This window comes from Nicotiana sylvestris, chromosome 3 (genome assembly GCF_000393655.2).
Source record: "Nicotiana sylvestris chromosome 3, ASM39365v2, whole genome shotgun sequence".
Taxonomy (NCBI): domain Eukaryota; kingdom Viridiplantae; phylum Streptophyta; class Magnoliopsida; order Solanales; family Solanaceae; genus Nicotiana; species Nicotiana sylvestris.
In genome coordinates, this window is record NC_091059.1 from 152,391,236 (window position 1) to 152,410,930 (window position 19,695).

Below are 19,695 nucleotides of genomic sequence, written 5' to 3' on the forward strand. Positions count from 1 at the left end.
TCACCTATTTGAGGGGTCATGTATGTTTCTTGACTCGTTCGAGGACGAACATTTATTTAAGAAGGGGAAGATGTAACGACTCGGCCGGTCGTTTCATGAGTTACGGCTCCGTTTCCCCCATTTCTGCTTTCTTATGTGTTGTTCAGCTACATTTAATTGTATCGTGTTGGTTGGTTCGAGTTTGGAGTAGTTTTAGAGTGTTATGAGACACTTAGTCTCTTAAGTTGGCCATTTAGTTGGAAAAGTCAATCAGAAGTTGACTTGTGAGTAAACGATCTCGGAATTTGATTTTTATGGTTCAGATAGCTTCGTTATTTTATTTGGGACTTAGGAGCATGTTCAGAATGTAATTTGGAGGTCCGTGGTAGATTTAGGCTTAAATTGGCGAAATTGGAATTTTGGCGCTTTCCGGTTGGTAGTGGAAATCTTGATATCGGGGTTGGAATGGAATTCCGGAAATTGGAGTAGGTCCGTTGTGTCATTTGTGACATGTTACAAAATTTCAGGTCATTCAGAGTCGATTTGATAGGTTTCGGCATCGTTTGTGGAATTTGAGAGTTTCTAAGTTTTTAGGCTTGATTCCGAGGTTGAATTGGTATTTTAATATTGTTTTTAGTGATTCGCATGCTCGAATAAGTTTTAATTATGTTATGGGATGTGTTGGAATATTTGGTTGAGGTCCCGAGGGCCTCAGGTGAGTTTCGGGAGGTTATCGGACCAATTCGTGGTTTTGGAGAGTTACATATTTCTGCTGTTTCTGTTGCAGAGATTTACCCTTCGTGTTCGCGAGAGGGAACTCGCGTTTGCGAAGGGATGTAGAGTGAGGCATGCTATTTAATCTTTGCATTCACGATGTTGGTTCCGCGTTCGCGAAGGGTGAGGCAGAGTGTGCATCGCGAACGCGATGTAGGTCCCACATTCGCTTAGGGAAATTGGAATGGCTGGGTCCCCTGGTAGTTCTTCATCGTGTTCGTGTAGGTAGTGTCGTGTTCGCGAAGGCTTGGGCAGCTGAAGCTTTGCGTTCGCGTGGAAAGACTCGCGTTCGCGAAAGAGGAATTATTGGGCAGTGGAATTTTGTGCTTTGCGAACGCGAAGGAGCTACCGCGTTCGCGAAGAAGGAAATAATCCCTGGGTCGAATGTTTAAATAGTTGCTTTTGTGATTTTTAGCCCATTTTCCATCATTGTTGTGCGGTTTGAAGCTTTTTGAGAGGGATTGGAGAGGGAATCAAAGGAAAACACTTGGAGGCAAGATTTTTGAACTCAATACTCGATTCTATGGTGATTTTTAACTAATTAGACTTGAAATTAGTGAGATTTAAAGCCTAAGATTGGAGAATTAGGGCTTGAAATTGGAGAGAGTAAATTGGGGATTTGAGGGGCCATTTGTGGTCCGAATTTGATGTTCTTGGCATGTATGGACTCGTGGGAGGATAAGGATTCTATTGATATAATTTTTGTCGGATTCCGAGACGTGGTCCAGGGGTCAGGTTTGACCAATTTCGAGATTTTTTGATGTAATTTGATTATTTTTGCGTGGGCTTTGTTCCCTTAGCATATTTTGATGTTATGATTCTGATTTTGGTTAGATTCAGGGCATTTGGAGGCCGAATCGAGAGGCAAGGGCATCACGGGCTAGAGTTTGGCTTGGCTTGAGGTAAGTAACACTTCCAAACTTGGTTCTGAGGATTCAAAACCCCGAACTATGTGTTCTATGATTACTATTGAGGTGACGCAAATGCCAAGTGACGGGCGTGTGGGCATGCATCGTGAGAATTGCGGCTTGGATCATTCCATGGCACTACTTAGTAACTCTTTCTTGTTGATATCTGTGTTTCTATCATGTCATTGAGTAAATGTGCTGTGAAAACATGCTAGATATCTTGCTAGGGCTTCACGCCGATACTGTTAAGACCCGAGTGGTCGTTTCTTGCTGTCATATCATTATCTTCATTAATATTTTGTACTTAGTCCTATTCATGCATTATATATTATGTCTCAATCTCGATTATTGTTATTTGGCACTTCTTATTATTGTTCGGGCTAGTATCGTGGCATTATGAGCCAGTGTATGTGAGATTGGAGAGTAATGACTGAGTGAGGCCGAGAGCCTGGTTATGAGTGACAATATATGGGATCAGGCTGCACGCAACAACGGTTATGTTGATGATTATGATAGCGCTTGGGTTGTAGGAGTCCCTCTGAAGTCTGTAAAACACCCCTAGTGAACGCAGTTGATGATATTGAGGGATGGATCTTCCCTGGACATGGATTTTGTCCGAAGTACTTATACATGGAGATGGATCTTCTCCATAGGGATGGAATGGCCTTCCTCAGTACTGGATGACTGCGGTAAGATATATATATATTCCGGGATGGATCTTTCCTGGGGCGGATGGCCATATACAGTACCGAGTGATTGAGCACATGTGAGTGGAGGTGCACGAAACATTGATCATGCTATCCGTGCATTGGTACATAGATATTTCCTGAGCTTTATACTCTCTACTTTTCAAACTATATTTATTTATTGTTGAGTTTTGCCTGAACTGCAAACATGTCTACTTTTCTGTACAGTTTAATGATATTACCTGTTGAGGTTTGGTTCGTCATTACTTGTTTGTCCATAGTTTGTATTGTTACTTACTGAGTTAGTGTACTCACGTTACCCCATGCACTTTCTGTGCAGATCTAGGTATCTCGGGCCACGGTAAAGGCTACTGATCATATCGGTTGTGGACTTTTCCTTGGAGATACCGAGGTAGCTGCTTGGCGATCGCAGTTCCACATTCTCCTTCCTTATCTTCCTCTTAGTATATTTGTCGGTTATTCTCAAACTACGTTAGTCTTGTTATTTCGAATAGTTCTAGTATTTTACTCATAATTTAGTGACACCCGAGGTCGGGCTTCTATTTTTTCAGCTTTGTTAAACTCAATTTTATATCTTTATCGGATTTCTGTTGAAAAATGGTTTTTCTTTAGTTTTAAATGAAAATGTGGTTTGTATTGGAAATGAGTTGGCTGGCCTAATCTCACGATAGGCGCCATCACGACCGGGTCGATTTTGGGGTCGTGACAAGTTGGTATCAGAGCCTAGGTTACATAGGTCTCACGGGTCATGAGCATGTTTAGTAGAGTCTCGCGAATCGGTACGGAAACGTCTGTACTTATCCTCGGGAGGCTACAGAACCTTTAGGAAAAATTTCACATTCTTGAATTCTTGTCGTGCGAATCTGTTGATTCTGGAATTAAACTTCTGTTATTCTATTCTCTCACAGATGGTGAGGACACATGCTACCGGTCAGGACGGATGACCACCAGTACCACCAGTTGGGGCTACTAGAGGCCGATGTCGTGGTCGAGGCCGTGGTAGGGGCATGGGTGTAGCCCGTACAGCAGCTAGGGCAGCACCATCCACCAGTTGCCCCAGTTTATGATCAGGCTCTAGCGGGGATGATCCAACAGTACCAGTTCAGGCACCGACTGTGCTTATTGTTATTCCGGGTCTCCAGGAGACCTTGGGTCAGATTTTGACAGTGTGCACCAGTCTTGCTCAGGCGGTCGCAGTTACATATAATATCTCTAATTTTTAAAAGAACAGTAAAAACTAGAAACAAAAAAGTAATGAAAAGGCTTAAACTAGTAAGGGATAATTTGGAAAAAATATATTTATGGTGAGGATAGTTTTGTCTTGAATAAATTAATTTTCTGCTTCTGCTTTTTGAAAGAAGCTAGAATTTTCTGATTCTTCTCAAAAGCAGATAAACTGCTTCTGCAGCTGGCCAAAAGTACTTTTCCGTTTGTGCCAAACAACTTAAAATTTTTTAAAAGTACTTTTTTTGAGATAAAAAAAATACTTTTGACCTCCCAAAAGCTTGACCAAACAAGCACTAATTTACTTTTTCTAATGGACTTCAAATTATACGCATTTTTCACATGGGTAAGGTCAGATGAAATTGAATCCTTGAAAATGGTGATACAAAATATGCTAGTGGTAAACAACTTCATTTGGAAGATGTAAAGACTTTACGAATATGCACCATAATAAGATTTTTGAAAATATAATTCAAAGCAAACTTGAAAACTCTTAACAAACTTTGTAATTTAAATATTCCACATTATTACTCAAGAGATCATTTTAAAGTATAAAAAAGTATACGAACATTATATTGATATTTTCATCTATCATGTGTAAGACTGATTATTAGACCAAAGAAAACTTAAACTAAATATTAAATCCTGGTGTTTACAATTGTTTCTTTATTCCCTAAGCTCTCAAAATGCCTCCCCTAATTCTCTATTTTTTCCTAACCTTAATCTACGGTATTTAATTTGCCACCTAATTCTCCATTATTTCCGGTCTACGCGATCTGACACCTAATTCTCCTATATATATACGAGTATAAAGCCGCCATTAATGTCTCACTCCACTGTTTTAATTGTATTCCTATCGTCGCGATATAATAATCCCGCACATTACCAAATACACCATATCTGGAACTTTTCCTTTCCAATATTATCCATTCACCTAATTTTTCGATTTACCTAAAATACGATATATAGTCATTTCAAAACACAAAAAAAATAGAAAAGAAAGAAATAAATATACAAAGGAAGCAAAAAATGCTTAAGACAGGAGGGAGATTTGAAAGCTTTTAATAGATGAAAGGGAAAATTAGTCCTTAAGCCTAATGTCAAGAGAAATAGTATCCATTCCTCTCTTGGAAAAGGAATTAGTCCTTTCGAGCAAACATTTCACTTTTTTAAGTTGTGGTCTCATTTGGGTCACAACTCACAAAGGAGGTGAATTGGTTTTTCCTACTCCCTCTAACCCGTTATTTGTGGCCTATATAATTTCTAGTTTCAATTGTCTTAAACCTTTGCCTATTTTCTTTTTCAAAAGAGTTTCCTCATATTATTTAATAGGGAATCTTACAGAATGTCCCAAATAAGTCCCAATTTACTAACCTCTAGTCATTAATTATATACTTACCAAAACTAGCCAATCACATATAAAAATTAAAAATCCAAATAAATAAGGTTCTTTCTCTCCAAGAATCACGTGCAAAGATCTCCTTCCATATTTTTAAGCATGATTAACAATATTAGATGCAAGCCGAAAAAGAAATTTCATGGATGAGGTAGCAAATAAGATGATGAAATACAAATATATATATACATATACATATATATATATATATATATATATATATATATATATATATATACAATATTCCAAAAATCGAAGCAAAAAGGATATTTTTCAATGGGCATGGTTGAAATTCATTCAAAACATATAGGTGAATCAATATATAAAATTTGAGGAAGATTGGAGGAGTGATTTAGACTGATTTGGTATCAAAATTCTTAGTTAAATCGAGTTAAAAAAGTTCTTCTGCAACACATGTATCAAACATATATCTTACATACAAGTATACATGGATATACATGTGATACACATTTGATAAAAATATGATACATATGTGATACACCAATGATACACAACATATTATCTTTCTTCATGTTCATCTTCTACTTCAAATTTTCAATTCAAACCACCTTAAAATTCCACCAAATTATCCCAAATCTGAGATTCAAGCTCCTTAAGATGTACCCAATCTATTCTAATAACACCCACTCAAAAGAAAGCAAAAACTTAACCTTTTTTTGGCTACAAATAGCTAATTGGCTAATATTGGTAATAGTTGACTAATATTAACAATATTTTATGAATTGATTAATTTTTGTAATAAGCTACTTATAAATAGATAAAGTTGGTAGTTTCCCTATGTAATACTATACTTTTTTTATCCCGTCATCAAGAAGTTGTCATTGGACCCACTTTTGCCTCTAGGAAAGTTAGCATAAGCCGTTCAGAAATTTTTTCTACAAAGTCTTATGAAATAATATCCTGAAAAGAAAATGTTATTTGTATACGCCGTGCATCAATACAAAGGTGAAACTAGAATGCAAAACTGAATAGCTTACTCTAAATTTGCAAAAAGAACATCCTCGTTGTTGATGTTATGATCAGAGGTGGTTTGGTAGAGTGCATTAGAAGAAATAATGCATGATTTTGTGTATTATTCGGTCGAGATGGTTAGAAGAAATAATATGTAACGACCTGGCTGGTCGTTTTGAGCATTTGCACTTCGCACGCAAGTTCTTGGGCATGACTAGCCCTGTATGATGTATTATAACTTATGTAAATCGTCGGTTTTGGTTTTCAGGATAATCGGAACAGATTTGTCAGAACAACTCTCAGCTTGAAGCTTTAAATTTGAAAGGTTTGACCAAGTTTTGACAATTTTGTATTCGATCCCGGATAAGGATTTTTATGATTTGATTAGCTCCGCTAGGTAATTTTGAAGTTGGGAGCGCATCCGGAATATGATTTGGAGGTTTGTGGTAGAATTAGGTTTGAATTGGTGAAATTGAAAATTTGGCGTTTCCGGTCGGCAGTGGAAATTTTGATATTGAGGTCGGAATAAAATTCTGGAAATTGGAGTAGGTCCGTCGTGTCATTTGTGACGTGTATGCAAAATTTCAGGTCATTCGGAGGTGATTTGACAGGTTTCGGCGTCGTTTGTGAAATTTGAAAGTTTATAAGTTCTTAGGCTTGAATCCGAGGTTGGTTTGGTGGTTTGGGGTTGTTTTGAGTGATTCGAAGGCTCGACTAATTTTGAATGATGTTATGGGATGTTTGTTGAGGTCCCGAGGGCCTCGGATGAGTTTTGGGTGGTTATCGGAGTATGTTTGGCTTTAAAGAGATTGTTGTTGCTGCTGTATTTTCTTTTGCTGGTTTCCTTATACGTGATTGCAAGAGTGAGGCCGTGATCGCATAGGTTTGTTGAGGGCAGCTGGAAAATTGTTCCATCCGATCTCCAACTTGGGTCTGCGATCGCGAAGGTTTGTGGAGTTGGCTATCGCGAATGCGTGGTTGAGGTCGCGTTCATGAAGAAGGATTTGGAGCAGTCGTGAGGTGAAAGAATTGCCCTATATGATCGCGTAGAGAGGGTCGCATTCGCATTATTATGTGAGCTTGTTATCTGCGATCACGTGTGTGTTTCTGCGATCTCGTAAGGTTATATGAGGGGCAATCCATTTTTGTGCTTCGCGATCGCGATGAAGGAACGTCTGGGCAGAATGTTTAAGTTCAAAAGCGAGGGCTTGAGTTCATAATACCAAAATTCATTAGAGAGCTCGGGAGAAGGCGATTTTGGAGGGATTTTTAGAGGAGTGATTGGGGTATGTGTTCTTCACTCAAATTTGGTTAAATTCCATGATTGTGTCTTGATTTTTATTATTTAATTTGGGAATTTGGGGTGAAAATTGGGAAAAATGGAAAAAAATTTGGAGAGTTGATTTTGGGAATTTGGATGGCCATTTGATGTCGATTTTGGTGAATTTGATATGGGTGGACTCGTGAGTAAATGAGCTTTCTAGTTTTGCAATTTTTATCGAATTCCGAGATGTGGGTCTGGGGTTGGGTTTGAGCCAAATTAGGAATTTTTGGTCAAATTTAATAATTTTCATATGGAGTTCATTCCTTCAGCGTATATTGATGATAATATACTGATTTTGGTTAGATTCGGAGCATTTGGAGGCCGATTCGAGAGGCAAGGGCATCGCGGGTTAAAATTTTGTCCAATTGAGGTAAGTAGTGACTGTAAATCTTGTCCTGAGCGTATGAAACCCCGGATTTCACATTGTTGTGCTACTTTGAGGTGACACACACGCTTGGTGACGTGTGTGGGGGTGTGCGCCGTTGAGAATTGTGACTTGGTCCGTCCCGTATGACTATTAAGTTATCTTACTGAAAACTATTTGATTCTATTGTGCTTTGGAAAGTAATACTATGTTTTGGGATGATTATCATATTTGGGCCTCGTGCCAAGCTGTTTGGACCCTTAGGAGATTTTTACTACTATTTCCTTATTGTTTTGATTTAAGATCTATACTCAGTCATGCTGTGTTTACTGATTTCATAATTCAGTCTTTATTACTCCGTTTTAATGCATAAAATGATATTTTGGGCTGAGCATCCTATTTTTACTGATAGCCCGAGTGGCTCAGGAGGTTTCTGACTGAGTGAGGCCGATGACCTGTGTTGTGAGGATATTATGGGATCGAGCTGCACGCCGCAACATATTGTTATTGATTCATGATTTTGTGAGGGCGCGAGCCTGAATGATTTATACCACGAGGTGGCTTGTTATGAGGCCTAGGGCCTAACTAATTTATGCCACAAGATGGCTTGTTATAGCGCTTGAGCTGTAGGAGCCCCTCCGGAGTCTGTACACCCCCAGTGAGCGTGGGTACCCTGAGTGAGTGATATGTTATTGCCCGAGGGGCTGTTTATGAGTGATTGTGAGGTATGCCTGAGGGGTTGTGTATGAGTGACAGTGATGATTGCCCGAGGGGCTGTTTATGACTTATGTTTCCCGAGGGGCTGTTTATGATTTATGTTGCCCGAAGGCCTGTATACTACTGAGTTTTTGCCCGAGTGGCCGAGTATGATTTTATCATTTCTACTCATTGTTTCATTACTTGTTTGATAACTGCTAAAAGATATTTTAAATGGATTTTTCACATCTTCAAATAATTTCTACCAAAAACTGGATTTTTAACTAAATGATTTGATTTACATACTGTTTTGGAAACACACTGTACTTATTGTGGTGTTATGACGTGGATTATGTGTTTTCTTACTCCTCAGTCTTTATTTACTCTTATTACTTACTGAGTAAGTGTACTCACCTTACTCTCTGCACCTTGTATGCAGATCCAGGAGTTGCGGATCGTGATAGCGAGCACTGGTCCTTCATTCAGCGGGTCTTTCGGAACCGGCAAGGTAGCTGCATGGCATTTGCAGTCCTGCTCTTCTCTCTCTTATCTTCTCTAGATTATATTAGTATTGTTTCCAGACTTTGATAGACTTTGTTGTGCTTAGACATATCTTGTAGTTGCTCGTGACTTTGGAGTCAGGCTGTTGTTTCTTTCTGCACTTGTCATTTAGACATATGTTATAGAGTCTTATTAGTTAATGGCTTAAAAATAGCTTTATTATGAAATGTTGAATATTTTTGGGATTATGTCGGCTGGTCTAGTTCCATGATAGACGTCATCACGACCGGGTTGGATTTGGGTCGTGACAAGTTGGTATCAAAGCCTAGGTTACATAGGTCTCACGAGTCATGAGCGGGGTTAGTAGAGTCTTGCGGATCGGTACAGAGACATATGTACTTATCTTCGAGAGACTGTAGAACCTTGAAGAAATCCCACATTCTTGAATTCTTATCGTGAGTCATTGATTCAACCCTAAATGTAACTCTTGAAATTCCTTCCACGCATTCGTATACGCGCATGAGCGCTCGATATCAGTTGTGCATCGACGACTTGTGATTCCCTAAACGAAGGGCGAAACGTTATTTTGTGTGTTGATGTTGGGCCAATCTGGAAGACTTGAGGCCGGACTTTGCCTATAGCTTGAGCACTGAGGTGTTGATTGTGTGAGCACGTATGAAGGATTTAGTTGAGGGTATAAAGAACTATTTGGTGCTTGATTCCTATCTTGAGTTGATGTGTAGCCCCGAGTTATGGGTGTGTTGAAGGATCTTTTTATGTTGTCTAGTTGGGAAGTGAAGTAGATTTCATGATTTGATATGAGTTCAGACTTAGAAAGATTAAGTGATTGCGTGATATTATGACTGTGGAAGGGCATGAAGAGATGTTAGTTTGAGGCGTAGCAGGTGGGTTATCTCTTACGGGGTGTCCTGAGGGCGTGTGATCCCTATGTTGTTTGTTGGAAGTCCTCTTTTACTAGTGAAATATATGTGTGTTGTTGCTATTTGAGCTTGGGTCACTTATAAGAGTGGGCTCTTCAGTTAATAGTATGAATGGAAGATTTGCAGATGATTTGAAGTACTAGATGGTTTGTGTTGCACGAGCTTATAAAAGATTTAGTTTAATCTCACCATCCAGTAGTAGAGTATGGGCTTTGTGAGTTCTGTGTGTTTTGACCTAAGGCTTTTAGCCAAGTGAGGGAGTCTGCTATTGATTAGTTGTTTGCATGATTATGTGTTGTATTGGTTTCAGTTTAAGGTATACCAGCGAATCAGTTGTGGTTTACAGAAGTTGAGATCGAGGATGACTCTAGTAAAGAATTTTTTGAATAAGGGTTGTGTTATGCTTTGTGGGTATATGAGAAATATTGGATGATTTAGTTGTTGTTTGTAAGTAATGTTATGTGATAGAGTAGAAAAAATTGCTCAGCGGCTTAGAAGAATGGGTTACTTCCTTGGGTGTTGGAGTGCTAATGGGGTACAAGTCGTTCGGTTCATTTGATCAGTCTAATTGAAATTTGAGTAGAGTGGATGACTCTTGAGAATGGTTTTAAAGGATTCAAGATTTACATGTAGTGATTGGAGACCTTGAGGATTTGTATTTGGCTAGAAACTGAGGCTTACATTGGAGGATGTCAAGACTTGTGGCATTTCTATATCAATTATGGATTATGCATATTAGTATCAGGAAGGTGAAGGTAATGGATTTGGATTCGCAGGTTGTCTCTTCAGGGTAAGTATTTTGAATGTGGTTCTTTTGGGGATATATAAGAGAGTATTCAGCAGCTTATGAGCCTTAGAGCGGTGTGGTTTTATTCTTGGGTCTTGTGTGGTGAGTTTGGGTTGAGGATTGCAGTATTATGGCAAGAAGAAGTATCGAATTCGAAGGTAATTCAGAAGGGACTTTGATAAATAGAATAGCTTGGTAGTGGGTCGGATCGACATTGTAAGGGATATGAGTTGTTCTTTGGGATGCTTATGAGATAGTGAGTTTCAGGTGTTTTGTAGCAATGCTCTTGGGTTTTTTTGGTGACCTGCATAGTTTGTATGAGTTAGAAGGATTCAGTCCTGACGATTTAGTTTTGTGCAAATAGGATTCAGAGAGCTCTTGGTGGTTTCTACCACGGTTAGAGATGTATATTTTCTACTGGCGTGAGGAGCATGCAATGTGTAGTGATTTTCTTTTAGATGGGATCAAATGGAAAGTTCTTGGCTAGTTGAGTACGTAGTTGCTTGTGGCTCGGAATAGATTTGAAGTTCTCATGTTTATCAATGGATGGCATGGTATATTCAGTATGTTGTGTAGGGTTGAGATTTGCATGTGTAAGGTCATGAATTCAGTTCTGAAAGGAAAGCCATAAATTCTTAGGCAGCATGGGCATTTTTAGATGACTAGGTAAATTACATTACTAATTGGTGTGACTTGATAAGGGTATACATTTCAGAAAGGGCAATGTGTTTGAGTTAAGGATACTTCATTAGTATTGCGGCACACTCTTGTTTGATCTACTGTTGATATTCGAGTTTACTTGGTGGCACAGAAGAATTATAAGAGTATTGCTTGGTGGCACAGAAGAATTATAAGAGTATCCCTCGTGGAATGATCGAGTATCAGAGGTACGTTAGATGTGTGGGCGGTGGAGTTGGGATCGGATATGGAGATTCATGTGCTTTATGGATTTGGAGACTGAGAGTTCTCATAAATAGATTATGTCGTGGTTGTGGACCGCATATATCGGTCTTGTATGGTGACTATTAGGGGTTTGTAGACCCGAGTGGATCTTTTGTTGCTTAGCATAGTGGATATTGATGTGATATTGGGTATGGATTGGTTATCTCCGTGATGTGCTATTCTGGACTACTACGCTAAGGCGGTGGCATTAGATATGCCGGGGGTGCCATAAATTGAGTGGCGAGGTTCGGCGGATTTTGTTCCCAGTAGAGTGATTTCATTTTGGAAGGCCCAACAAATGGTTGGGAAGGGTTGTCTTTCTTATTTGGCCTTCGTGAGGGATATTAGTGCAGAGACTCCTACCATTGATTCAGTCCCGGTGGTGAGGGATTTTTCCTGATGTATTTTCTGTAGAGCTGCCGGGCATACCGCCGGACAGGGTTATTTACTTCGGTATTGATTTGGTGCTGGGCACTCAGCCCATCTTCTATCCCACCGTATTGTATGGCACCGGTGGAGGTAAAGGGGTTAAAGATGCTACTTCAGGAGCTCCTTGATAAGGGGTTCATTGGTAGGCTAATATGGATGTGTGTTCTATATTGAGTCGACTTTGCTGACTCCGAATTGCTATTTTTGAGGGATGTGTTGTTCGATTGTCATTCAGCTTATTCATGTTCTGGAACGATCTATGAGTTACTCTTCTGTGTTCCAAGGAGTTGTGATTCGTTGATTTTATGCACAAATAATATGGTTCTATTTGGGCTTTATAGCGGAGTTTGAGTGAGACGGGTATTTGGGTGGTTCATGATTTATTACGCATTGGATATGTTCTTTTGGGCCGGTATGGCATTACATCATTTGCTTCTCCGTGGTTATGGTGATTCCCTGTTTGGTACTAGACATCAAATTGCCTATGGTTGTTGATTTTGAGCATAGTGACCCGAGATGTCTCGTGTGGACCAGTGTTTGGATAGGGCTGCGCATTGCAGCGATGTTATGTGGAGGTATGATCCTACGGGTTAGATTCGTGTGTTTTGGTTCTACGGTGTGTGATTGGTTCTTAGCATCGTGTTGTGGTGGTATTGTTGAGCTTGCGGTACAACTCTCTCATTTGAGTCATTTTCCATGATTTGAGTATATTTGGACTGTTGCTTATTAGTGCGCGGATTGCACGGATTGTGGTTTTAGATTGTATTGATGTGTCATGTCATTAGAGTAGTCGTGTTGGATGAGATGAGGTCATTGGACCTAGAATGAGTACTATCAGATTTGATTTCAACATGTTGGAAGGATAATATCGAAATTCGGCTTAGAAATTTACTACGGTCCTTACCGAAGGAGAGGGATCTCCATGACTGGTTGATCTGAGGAATGGTTATGATTTCTGTGTGTTTTATTCATAATTGGTAGTATACGGAAGTGTTAGAATGAGGCTTTGTTTGATAAAAGGTTTATTACCGATATTGGGTGATTTGAGCAGCTGTTGTGATCAGATGTTATCACTACGAGTGGTTGAGTTATGTGGTATATCATGTGATTACATCTTGGGTTACAGATATAGTTTGATACAGCTTGTTTAGACTTATACAACGTATAGATGAGAGATTCTGATCTTATAGATAAGTTCGGAAGTGGAAATTTGGTTCTAAGGTTCACGGGCATGGTGGGATTGCAAAATTTCAGTCATGTTGCGTTATCAGACCTATATGGGATATGGTGATGTGGGATCACCCCCGGGTATGTGCATGGTAAGGTTATGCAGCGTATCGATGGTTTTCGAAATAACTCTGGACACGTTCGAGGACGAACGTATGTTTAAGTGGGGGAGGATGTAACGACCCGACCGGTCGTTTTGAGCATTTGCATTTCGCTCGCTAGTTCTCGGGCATGACTAGCCCCGTATAATGTATTATGGCTTATGTAAATAGTCGATTTTGGTTTTCAGGATAATCGAAATAGATTTGGAAGAACAACTCTCAACTTGAAGCTTTAAATTTGGAAGGTTTGATCAAGTTTTGACTTTTTCGTATTCGATCTCGGATTTGGATTTTTACGATTTGATTAGCTCCGTTAGGTTATTTTGGACTTAGGAGCGAGCCCGGAATGTGATTTGGACGTCTGTGGTAGAATTAGGCTTGAATCGGCGAAATTAAAAATTTGGCGTTTCTGGTTGGCAGCGAAAATTTGATATCGGGGTCGAAATGGAATTCTGGAAATTGGAGTAGATCCGTAGTGTCATTTGTGACGTGTGTACAAAATTTCAGGTCATTCGGAGGTGATTTTATAGGTTTTGGTGTCGTTTGTGAAATATGAAAATTTATAAGTTCTTAGACTTGAATCCGAGGTTGATTTGGTGTTTTGGGGTTGTTTTGAGTGATTTGAAGGCTCGAATAAGTTTGAATGATGTTATGAAATGTATCGGGTGGTTATCAGAGTATGTTTGGCTTTAAAGAGATTGATGTTGCTGCTGTATTTTCTTCTGCCGCGATCGTAAGAGTGGACCGCGATCGCATAGGTTTGTTGAGGGCAGCTGGGAAATTTTTCCATGAGATCGCCAACTTGGGTCAGCGATCGCGAAGGTCTGTGGAGTTGGCTATCGCAAACGCATGGTTGAGGTCGCATTCACAAAGAAGGATTTGGAGCAGTCATGAGGTGAAGTAATTGCTCTACGCGATCGCGTAGTGAGGGTCGCATTCACGTTGTAATGTGAGCTTGTTATCCGCGATTGCATGTGTATTTTTGCGATAGCGTAAGGTTATATAAGGGGCAATTCATTTTTATGCTTCGCGATCGCGAGGCTATTTCTGCGATCGCGATGAAGGAACGTCTGGGCAGAATGTTTAAGTTCAAAAATGAGGGCTTGAGTTCATAATCCCAAAATTCATTAGAGAGGTCGGAAGAAGGCAATTTTGGAGGGGATTTTTAGAGGAGTGGTCGGGGTAAGTGTTCTTCACTCAAATGTGGTTAAATTCCATGATTGTGTCTTGATTTTTATCATTTAATTTGGGAATTTGGGAAAATTTAAGAAAATTTGGAGAGTTGATTTTGGGGATTTAGATTGCCATTTGATGCGGATTTTGATGAATTTTATATGGGTGGACTCGTGAGTGAATGATCTTTCTAGTTTTGCAATTTTTATCGAATTCCGAGACGTGGGCCAGGCGGCCGGTGTCGCACCCCTTTTTTCCCTCCGCGGAGAGGAGTTTAGGTTTCGACATTCATGAGGTATAATGACTCATTTCCTTTTGGGAATTGGGTATTGCATTTTTAAAGAGTCGCCACCTAATGATTTTTAAGGTGCGTTAGGGCACCTACATGGTTTATTTACAACTACGTTTGATAACCAGAGATAAGGTAAGGGCTTGAAATTATCCTAAGGGAAAGGTGTTAGGCACCCCTCAGGATCCACTAGTGTGGTTCCCGGCCAGAAAGTTTTTTGTGAATTTGTGCAATTAGAAAATAGACAAGTAGAGCTCAAATAATAGGGGATTTAAGTTTAAATACACAAGTGTTTGAAAACAATTATTGAACGGCGAAATTTTGAAAGAGTTACAATCTAAAGCATGCTTATGAATGTAAAGGGGGTGTCCTAGTTTTGTTTGTAATATGGATCACATCAATGTAATATTCGGTATGACACTCCTCAATAGAGGGGCTACACGTGGTATTAGCGCACTGGTCATTATATCCATATCTACCCTTTCCCATCTTGTGAAGGTAATTGATGCGAGGGTTGGTCTCGACTCTTATTGCATGCTGTTACCCGTCCCTTCCTATCAGTCCCGGAGGAATTTAGGACTCCTATCCTATAAGAAGGAGGTTCTAGGCAGACCCTTAGGTTTAAAGTCAAAATACTAAGGCGACATACAAAACAAGTAGGACTGCATTTAAAGGGGGGAAAACATAGAAAACAAGCAGAAGGCTCAGTTATACCTCCACAGATAATGCACATAGACAACATGACTTATACACAGTTAAGGTCTATATTTAAAATCCTAAAGTATGGTGTTTAAGTGGTAACATCATAACCAAATTTATTACATGAGTCAGAAAAGAAGTCGAATCAGGTTTGCCTATTGATTTTAACAGTTGATAATTAAACAAAGGCAATTCTAGTTTTATTTATGTTATTACCTAAGACTTGCCTAGGAGCAAAGCAAGATGCAGCAGTTGTTCCAAGTCATTAAGACAGTTTGGAGATTGTTTTTATTACCTAAAACATGTTGTTCTAGTTGTAGAGATTGTTTCCAATTTTATTTAGAAAATATCACAATGTGAAAATTATTACTTTACTACCCTCTTCATGAATCAGTAGTTAACTATGCATTTTTTAAACAAAATGCAAACAGGATCTTAGAACATGGTATCTAATATGCACATGCAAATTTCAAGGTTGTCGAAAATAGAATCCCTAAGGCATGATTTCTGAATGTACACAAGAGTTGCAGAATTTTTGAAATAACAACTTTTTATACTAGTATTGTTATTGCCCTAGGAGCAGGATTTCTAAGTGATAGACATAAAGCATGGACTAATGAATGAAGTGCTGAAGCAAGAAACATAGGTCCTAAGAACATGGCTTTGTAATGCATGTATGAATCCTAAACATGGTTTCTATTGCACAATTAGTAATATAAACCTAATAACATGCTTTCTACCCTTTAATAACTATAGCATGCATAATCCCCATCCCTTTTCATTAGCCACCCCAGTACTTGTTTACAAATTATTACAGACCATGATAGAATTACATAAGAAATGAAAAGTAAGAAGTTACAACTATAGGAAGCCTGATTCTGACTTCCTCTCTAAGTTATGTAATAAACCACCTCAAATGCCAATATTGTTCCAAAGCCTTTCTCACATCTGGGTGTGTCAGAGTTCCCTAAGGACCTCAAGGGATCCCGGGCGGTGCTCACACCCAAATTACATAACCAAGAGTAAGTGTAGTGTGGAAGGGCCAGATCTTTTGTGTTCAGGTTCAGAGGAAGCTCAAGGGTCCCAAAGCAAGGCTCACACAAGAGGGGCAGAACCTATTGATCTAAGAGTGCATGTGAGAGTGCTTGACATAGATTTAAGAGAGTTGAGTTGGAAAACAATTTTGAAAATGATTAGTTCGAAATAAATTTGCAACAATAACAGAAGAGTTGCTTAGGCAAAACAATTTTGAAAGGGACAGGGGATAGTAGTAACAATCAACACATATAGAATAAGTACAGAGAATAGTATATCTTCAGCAGTTACAAACAGGGAAGTAGGAGTTGGGGACATAGAGGAGCCTAATTAGAAACACATAGTTAGTCATGAATCAAGTGCATTAGAAGACATGCTAGTTGAGGGACATAAATAGGAACAAGTAAACATGCTAATTACATTTGAACAAAGGAAGGTAGAATTTTAAGCATGCTGAGTAAAGCTGGTAAACAAGAAGTACAATTTAACAGCATGAGCCATTAAGTTAGTGTAGAAAGAGACAAGGATTGACAAACAAGGGAACACATAGAGTTGAATTTTAGTATTTAAACTAAGAACATACCAGTCGAAGAAGCAAAGTGCAGAAAAAGGTAAAGCAATCAGAGCTCCACAGTCTAGCCTTGGCTTTCAGCCGGCTAGACAAAGCAGTAGCACAAGTAGTAGTAGAGAAAGAGAGAGTTTAAGTGTGTAAGTGTGTGTTCTGAACTCAATTGTTCATATGTTTAAAGAAGAGAGGGTAGGGTATTTATAACTTTGAAAAGGAGTGGAAAATAAGGCAACAAGTAAAGATTTAACACAAATATGGAAATAATCATCATCTGAGTCAATTAATACAAGTACTTCCCCTTAATCAAAGGAGTTACAGCTCAAACGGATACTACAGGGATAATTAAGAAAAGAGAATCAGTTTGAGAAAGATTGATTTTTATCATATAAAGGGTAGTAAAAGTATACGACATATAGTTGAGTCTAAGTGCATAATATAGTTAATTTGGGGAAAGGATTCAGCAGAGGTGAAAGATCACATCAAATAAAGGAAGGGAATCAACCAGCTTAAACAAACGAGTAAAATTAGGGGTTTATAAGAAAACCTTGCAATCAAACCGTAACTTAAGGAAATCAAGATAAATCAAGAAGAAGTCATGATTCTACAATTTGACTTATAAATATAAAAGAATGAACAAGCGTATCAGACATGCAGGGTCAAACATATTGACAAAAAGAAGCAAACCGGTCTAACATTCAGAAGTGACATGAATAAGCTAAGGACTACTCGAAGCATGGTAATCAACAAAGTCAAGTAGTCAATGCTCAAATATAGAATCAAAATGAAGAAACCGGTCTAACACATAGCAACAGGCAGAGGAGATCAGACCAGCACACCGAAATAAGTAAAGGAAGCCTTCAAAAGCTCACAGTAACAAGAGAGGAAAATTTTAAGAAATTAGGGTTTTAACAAAGTCGAGTTGAAAAGCGGTAAGAACTCAAAACCAGTCAAGTCAAACAAAGAAAAAGGATTTAACCATAAAGAACCCATATCGAAACAGGTACACATACAAAATAAGCAAGGATAGTTCTAGGAACCTGAATAAAACCAAAGATACTTAGGGTTTTCAACACGCTGAATCAGGTAGAAGAAAAACATAAACAAACCATTTAAACATAGTAAAATCATAAGATAATACTGAAAAATCAGAGGAGAAGTCTTTTAAAAAAAAGTTTAAGAAACCCTAATCTTGAAGATGAAGAGTCATTTTGAAAAGAAATCGGAGAAACCTTTGAGGAAAACATCAAAAGGTTCATAACGTACACATATCTAAGATACATCTGAAAGTAAATCGAAAAATCTTTAAAATTAGGGTTTCGGAGAACCCAGAAGAAGTGAGAAAACTTCGAAAAGTTACCAATCTAGTCGGAAAATCCATGGATTTGACTCGAACGACCATGGATGGCCGAAAAAAGACCATGGATAAAAGTTGAGCAAGGTATAGACTAGATATCTTCGAGATATTTCCATGAAATCACAAAAACAGGCAACCAGGAGACATAGGAGACCGGTACACGCCTTAAACAGCCATGGGAGTCCATGGATTGAGTGAGGATCGAATGGGATTAGGGTTGGTTTGGTGGGCGGTGGCTAGGGTTTGAGTGAGGTTGCAGATAGAATTGGAGAGGAAGGGATTTAAGGGCAGCGGGTTGGTGGGAAATGAATTAGGTTAGGGGGTCGTTTGGGTTTAATTATGGCAGGTGGAATGGGGATCGTTGAACTGAATAATCAACAGACAAGATCGAGTAAGGTAGGTGGGGATCCGAGTTTGGGCTTGGTCCGGTGGGTTTTCAATTGGGTTTGGGTCCGATTTTAATTAAATATTAGGCTGGGATTTGGGGTCCAATTTGGGCTAGATTTGAAAGTCAATTTTGGCTACAAGTTAAATAGTCATTTTTCCCTTTTTATTTATAAAAAATGGTAAATAGTTTTTAAAAATAAATTGAAAGTACTAAAGTGGTTTATAATATATAATTAGAAATTTAAAAGTATAGGATCCAATGTTATGAATATAAAACATAATTAAACCTTAAAAAGGCTAGTATTGCAATTATGTGCAATTTAGCTTTAAAAATACTAAATGAAATAGTAAAAATATGTAAAAATTACTTTAGCCATATTTTGGCACAAATACAAAAATTCAATAGAAGAATTGTCACAATAATAAATTTGAAAATAATTATTGGGGATTTTATGAATAAAAATGGAGAAAATAAATCAATTTTGAACCTTTACAATTATGAGAAAATAATAAAATACTTGGACATGCTTATATATGCATACATATGCTATTTTGAAGTTATTTTGCATATTGAAAATATACAGGGAAAAATTGGGTATCAACAGCTGTCCCTCTTTACCCGGGAAGAATGAAAGAGTTTTCGGGTAAAGAAATGATGGGCAATTTTGACCGAAAGAAACGGTTTGAAGAATTTAGGCCGTACCGTGGCTTTTGAGCTGCCTACATATCCTTGGTTTTACAGGAGTCAGGCCGTATGTAGTTCAGGATCCATCGGCGGAGTATGCCGATGAAGACCTTCTAAACAACGGACGCAGTATCTAGGGTCGGATGAGTGAGAGGTCTTACGAGAATGGTTAGGTTCGATATGGCTGCGGTCACTGGAGTGGGATCGATCCTGCCGAGATGGCCATTGCTCGC